At 37.7% G+C, this 7,399-nt stretch overlaps 1 non-coding gene across 1 annotated transcript; it reads right to left on the bottom strand.

Moving 5' to 3' along the window:
• Positions 1-3,451: 3,451 nt before the first annotated feature.
• Positions 3,452-3,555, bottom strand: LOC127745887 (small nucleolar RNA R71). Its single transcript, XR_008007511.1, has one exon. It is a non-coding gene; the product is annotated as a small nucleolar RNA R71 (small nucleolar RNA).
• Positions 3,556-7,399: the final 3,844 nt, after the last annotated feature.

The following is a 7,399-nucleotide window of genomic DNA, read 5'->3' on the forward strand; positions in this document are numbered from 1 at the left end:
TTTTCTGACTGAAATTGAGGGACCTGAGCAAAAATCTGATTCAGAGGCTGACAAAGGACTGCATATATTGTTGGATTCTGACCTCCCTGCACTCGAAGTGAATTTTCTGGAGCTACATAACTCCAAATGGCACGCTCCTAATTGCGTTGGAAAGTAGACATCCAGGACTTTCCAGCAATATATAATAATCCATACTTTGCACGAGTTTTGACGACGTAAAATGGCGTCAAAACGTCAGAACTGGCATAAAAGTTGGAGTTAAATGCCCAAACTGGCACCAAAGCTGGTGTTTAACTCCAAGGAAGACCTCTACACGTGTAAAGCTCAATGCTCAGCCCAAGCACACACCAAGTGGGCCCAAAAGTGGATTTCTGAATCATTTACCTATTTCTGTAAACCCTAGTAGTTAGTTTCATTATAAATAGGACCTTTTACTATTGTATTTTCATCTTCGGATCATAGAGACATTCTGGATGATATATTTTCATATTTGGGGAGGCTAACCATTCGGCCATGCCTAGACCTCCAAACCTTGTTCTTATGTATTTTCAACGGTGGAGTTTCAACACACCATAGATTAAGGTGTGGAGCTCTACTGTTCCTCGAGTATTAATGCAAAGTACTACTGTTTTCCATTCAATTCATGCTTATTCCTATTCTAAGATATTCGCTTGCACTTCAACATGATGAATGTGATGATCCGTGACACTCATCACTATTCTTAACCTATGAACGCCTGCCCGACAACCACTCCCGTTCTACCTTAGATCGAGCGTATATCTCTAAGCCTCCATTCTGAAAGATCGGAGTCTTCGTGGTATAATCTAGAATTATTGGTGGCCATTCCTGAGATCCGGAAAGTCTAAACCTTGTCTGTGGTATTCCGAGTAGGATCTGGGAAGGGATGACTATGACGAGCTTCAAACTCGCGAGTGTTGGGCGTAGTGACAGACGCAAAAGGATCACTGGATTCTATTCCAGCATGATCGAGAACCGACAAGTGATTAGCCGTGCGGTGACAGCGCATTTGGACCATTTTCTCTGATAGGACGGGAAGTAGCCTTTGACAACGGTGATGCCCAACATACAGCTTGCCATGGAAAGGAGTATGAAGGATTGGATGAAGGCAATAGGAAAGCAAAGATCCAACAGGAACGAAGCATCTCTATGCACTTATCTGAAATTCTCACCAATGAATTACATAAGTATCTCTATCTTTACTTTATGTTTTATTTATTTTTTTAATTATTAAAACTCCATAACCATTTGAATCCGCCTGACTGAGATTTACAAGGTGACCATAGCTTGCTTCAAGCCGACAATCTCCGTGGGATCGACCCTTACTCACGTAAGGTTTATTACTTGGACGACCCAGTGTACTTGCTGGTTAGTTATGCAAAGTTGTGAAAAAGAGTTGAGATTACAATTGTGCGTACCAAGTTGTTGGTGCCATTGTGTATCTCAATTTCATGCACCAAGTTTTTTGCACCGTTGCCGGGGATTGTTCGAGTTTGGACAATTAACGGTTCATCTTGTTACTTAGATTAGGTAATTTTCTTTTTATTTTGTTTTCAAAAAGTTTTCAAAAATCTTTCAAAATTTTTCTTCTTTTTCGTTCTTTTCAAAATAATTTTTGAAAAATCCAAAAAAATTCATAAAATCATAAAAACTCAAAAATATTTCATGGTTCTTGTTTGAATCTAGGGCCAAATTTTAAGTTTGGTGTCAATTGCATGATTTTAATTGTCTTGCAATTTTCAAAACACATGCATTGTGTTCTTGATGATCTTCAAGTCGTTCTTGATGAATTGCCTTGTTTGATCTTCATGATTTTTTTATTTGCACTGCATGATGTTCTACATATGCATTCATATGGCCCAAACATGAGAAAGTTCTAAGTTTGGTGTCCTCCATGTTTTCTTTCATTAAGAAAATTTAGTTCTTGATGTTCATCTTGATCTTCAAGATTGTTCTTGGTGTTCATCTTGACGTTCATAATGTTCTTGCATATATCTTGTGTTTTGATCCAAGAATTATATGTTTCGACTCATTTTGTTGTTTTTCGAAATTGAAAACATACCTCCTTGAATAAAGAATTTAGCAAAATGAAGATCCAAGAACATAAAGCAGAGGAATTACAGAGAAAAAGTTGGGCGTTCAAAACACCCAGTGAATAAGGAAAACTGGCATTTAAACGCCAGCCAGGGTGCCTGGCTGGGCGTTTAAACGCCCAAATCATGCAGCAATTGGGCGTTAAACGCCCAAAATATGCAGCTCCTAGGCGTTTAACGCTAGGATGACACAAGGAGAGGAATTTTGTTTTCAAATCAAATCTTTTTCAAATCCTCATATTTTTTTCAAAATCAAATATTTTTCAAATCAAATATTTTCAATCATATCTTTTTCAAAATCGTATCATTTCATACATATCTTTTTCAAAAAAAAAATCAAATCTTTTTAATTTTCTTTTCAAATCTTTTTCAAAATAAATTTCAATCATATCTTTTCAAACATATCTTTTTCAAATTATATCTTTTTCAAAATCAATTTCAAAATCTTTTCTAACTTCTTATCTTTTCAAAATTGATTTTCAAATCTTTTTCAACTAACTAATTGACTTTTTGCTTGTTTTACTATTTCTTATCTTTTTCAAAACCACGGCCAATTTAAAATTTATTTTAAATTTTATTCTTTTTTTTTTCAAAAATTCTCCCCCCTCTCTTATCTTTTTCTATTTAAACACTAATATTCCTCCTCCATTGTCAATTCGAACTCCATCTCTCTTTGTGTGCTTGAATTCTTCCTTACCTACCGCATCCTTCCATTCTTGTTTTCCTCTGACACCTTAAGGAATCTCTATACTGTGACATAGAGGATTTCATATTTTCTTTGTTTTCTTCTCTTTCATATGAGCAGGAACAAAGATAAAGGCATACTTGTTAAAGCTGATCCTGAACCTGAAAGGACTCTGAAGAGGAAGCTAAGAGTAGCTAAAGCACAAAACTCTGAAGAGGACCTCACTGAAATTTTTGAAAAGGAAGCAGCAAAAGAAACAATTATGGCCGAACCAAACAACAATGCAAGGAAGATGCTTGGTGATTTTACTACACCAACTTCCAACTTCTATGGAAGAAGCATCTCAATCCCTGCCATAGGAGCAAACAATTTTGAGCTAAAGCCTCAATTAGTTTCTCTATTGCAATAGAACTACAAGTTTTATGGACTTCCATCAAAAGACCCTTATCAGTTTTTAACTAAATTTTTATAGATCTGCGATACTGTTAAGACCAATGGAGTTGATCCTGAAGTCTACAAGCTTATACTTTTCCCTTTTGCTGTAAGAGACAAAGCTAGAACATGGTTAGACTCACAACCCAGAGATAGCCTGAACTCTTGGGATAAGCTGGTCACGGCTTTCTTAGCCAAGTTCTTTCCTCCTTAAAAGCTGAGCAAGCTTAGAGTGGATATTCAAACCTTCAGACAGAAAGAAGGTGAATCCCTCTATGAAGCTTGGGAAAGATACAAGCAACTGACCAAAAAGTATCCTTCTGACATACTTTCATAATGGACAACATTAGATATATTCTATGATGGTCTGTCTGAATTTTCCAAGATGTAACTGGACCACTCTGCAAGTGGATCCATTCACCTAAAGAAAACACCTGCAGAAGCTCAGGAACTTATTGAAATGGTTGTAAATAACCAGTTCATGTATACCTCTGAGAGAAATCCTGTGAGTAATGGGACGCCTCAAAAGAGACAAGTTCTTGAAATTGATGCTCTGAATGCCATATTGGCTTAGAACAAGATATTGACCCAACAAGTCAATATGATCTCTCAGAGTCTGAATGGATTGCAAAATGCATCCAATAATACTAAAGAAGCATCTTCCGAAGAGAAGCTTATGATCACGAGAACCCTGCAATGGCAGAGATGAACTACATGGGTGAAGCCTTTGGCAACACCTATAATCCTTCATGGAAAAATCATCCAAATTTTTCATGAAAGGATCAACAGAAGCAAGGCTTCAATAATAACAATGGTGGAAGAAACAGGTTTAGCAATAGCAAACCTTTCCCACCATCATCTCAGCAATAGACAGAGCATTCTGAGCAGAATCCTTCTAGCTTAGCAAACATAGTCTCTGATCTATCTAAGGCCACTCTTAGTTTCATGACTGAAACAAGATCCTCCATTAGAACTTTGGAAGCACAAGTGGGCCAACTGAGTAAAAGGGTTATTGAAACTCCTCCTAGCACTCTCCCAAGCAATACAGAAGAGAATCCCAAAGGAGAGTGCAAGGCCATTGATATAATCAACATGGCCGAAACCTTAGAGAAGGAGGAGGACGTGAATCCAATTGAGGAAGACCTCAGGGGACGTCCAATGGTCAGTACGGAATACCCTACTGAGGAACCAAGGGAATCTGAGGCTCATACAGAGACCATAGAGATTCCCTTGGACCTTCTTTTACCATTCATGAGCTCTGATGACTATTCATCTTCTAAAGAGGATGAAGACATTGTTGAAGGGCAAATTGTCCAATATTTAGGAGCAATCATGAAGCTGAATGCCAAGCTATTTGGTAATAAAACTTGGAAGGAAGAGCCTCCCTTGCTCACCAATGAACTGAATACATTGGTTCAGCAAAATTTACCTCAAAAGAAACAGGATCCTGGTAAATTCTAAATACCCTGTACCATAGGCACCATGACCTTTGAAAAAGCTCTGTGTGACCTGGGGTCAGGGATAAACATGATGCCCCTCTCTGTAATGGAGAGACTGGGAATCTATGAGGTACAGGCTGCCAAATTCTCATTGGAGATGGCAGATAAATCCATGAAAAAGGATTATGGACTAGTAGAGGACGTGCTAGTAAAGGTTGAAGGCCTTTACTTCCCTGCTGATTTCATAATCCTAGACACTGAGAGGGATGAGGATGAATTCATCATCCTTAGAAGACCCTTCCTAGCCACAACAAGAGCTGTGATTGATGTTGACAGAGGAGAGTTAATCCTTCATGTGAATGAAGAATGCCTTGTAGTAAAGACTCAAGGTTCTCCATCTGTAACCATAGAGAGTAAGCATGAAGAGAATCTTCCAATACAGAGTCAAACAGAGCCCCCACATTCAAACTCTAAGTTTGGTGTTGGGAGGCCACAGCCAAACTCTAAGTTTGGTGTTGAGAGATCTCAACCATACTCTAATCATCTGTGAGGCTCCATGAGAGCTCACTGTCAAGCTATTGACATTAAAGAAGTGCTTATTAGGAGGCAACCCAATTTTATTTTAATTTTATCTATATTATTTTGTTTTCTTTTAGGTTGATGATCATGTGAGGTCACAAAGACAATTACAAAAATAAAGAAAAAATAAAAAACAGCATTGAAAACAGCACACCCTGGAGGAAGGACTTACTGGCGTTTAAACGCGAGTAAGAGTAGCAAAATGGGCATTTAAACGCCCAATCTGGCACCTTTCTGGGCGTTTAAATGCCAAAATAGGGCACCAGACTGGCATTTAAACGCCAAAATAGGGCAAAAAACTGGTGTTCAGATGCCAGAACAGGAAGGAAAGCTGGCGTTTAAATGCCAGAACAGGGCAGCAAACTGGCGTTTAAACGCCAGAATTGCACTCTAAGGCATTTTAAACGCCCAAATGGAGCAGGGATGAGAATTCCTTGACCCCTCAGGATCTGTAGACCCCATAGGATCCCCACCAACCCTCTTTCCCAAAAACCCTACCTACCTCACTTTTAAATTCAAACACCTTTCCCGCCCAAATCCAACCCTTACGAACCACATACCACCCTCCATCTCCTCTATTTTCTTCTTCTTCCCCTTCTTTCTTTCTTCTTCTGCTCGAGGACGAGCCAACCTTTTAAGTTTGGTGTGGTAAAAGCATTGCTTTTTGTTTTTCCATAACTATTTATGGCACCTAAGGCTGGAGAAACCTCTAGAAAGAGGAAAGCAAAGGCAAAAGCTTCCACCTCCGAGTCATTCATCTCAAGGGTCCATAGCTCAGTAATAGAGCATTTGACTGCACAACAAGAGAGCCCACTCATGGAGCTCAACAAGAGCATGAGGAATTCCCTCATCAAGAAATCCTTGAGATGCCTCAAGGGATACATTTTCTTCCACACAACTATTGGGAGCAACTAAGGATAGGAGCACCAAAAGCACTAAGAATGGAGCAACAAAGGCAAGGAAAAGACATTGAGGAGCTCAAGCACTCCATAGGATTTTCAAGGGGAAGACGCCACCCTCACTAAGGTGGACTCATTCCTTAATCTCCTTGTCTATTTATTTTTCTATTTTCGATTTTGAGCTTCAGGTTTAACTATGTTTTGTGTCTTCATTACATGATCATTAGTGTCTAGTGTCTATGTCTTAAAGCTATGAATAACTCCATGAATCCTTCACCTCTCTTAAATGAAAAATGTGCCTATTTACAAAAGAACAAGAAGTACTTGGATTTCAAATTTTATCTTGAAATTAGTTTAATTATTTTGATGTGGTGGCAATACTTTTTCTTTTTTGAATGAATGCTTGAACAGTGCATATTTTTTATCTTGTTGTTTATGAATGTTAAAAATGTTGGCTCTTAAAAGAATGATGAACAAAGAGAAATGTTATTGATAATCTGAAAAATCATGAAATTGATTCTTGAAGCAAGAAAAAGCAGTGAAAAAAAAATTAATATATATGAAAAAAAAAGAGAGAAAAGAAAAAGAAAAAAAAAGAAAGCAGAAAAAGCCAATAGCCCTTTAAACCAAAAGGCAAGGGTAAAAAGGATCCAAGGCTTTGAGCATTAATGGATAGGAGGGCCCAAGAAAATAAAATCCAGGCCTAAGCGGCTAAATCAAGCTGTCCCTAACCATGTGACCACTAACTGGGGACTCTAGCAAAGCTGAGTCACAATCTGAAAAGGTTCACCCAGTTATGTGTTTGTGGCATTTTTGTATCCGGTGGTAATACTGGAAAACAAAGTGCTTAGGGTCACGGCCAAGACTCATAAAGTAGCTGTGTTCAAGAATCAATGTACTGAACTAGGAGAATCAATAACACTATCTAAAATTCTAAGTTCCTATAGATGCCAATCATTTTGAATTTCAAAGGAAAAAGTGAGATGCCAAAACTGTTCAGAACTAAGTTTCATTGATACTATGGAATTCATTGTATATTCTCTTTTTTTTATCCTATTTTGTTTTCAGTTGCTTGGGGATAAGCAACAATTTAAGTTTGGTGTTGTGATGAGCGGATAATTTATACGCTTTTTGGCATTGTTTTTATATAGTTTTTAGTATGATTTAGTTAATTTTTAGTATATTTTTATTAGTTTTTAAGCAAAATTCACATTTCTAAACTTTACTATGAGTTTTTGTGTTTTTCTGTAATTT

This window comes from Arachis duranensis, chromosome 3 (genome assembly GCF_000817695.3).
Source record: "Arachis duranensis cultivar V14167 chromosome 3, aradu.V14167.gnm2.J7QH, whole genome shotgun sequence".
Classification (NCBI taxonomy): domain Eukaryota; kingdom Viridiplantae; phylum Streptophyta; class Magnoliopsida; order Fabales; family Fabaceae; genus Arachis; species Arachis duranensis.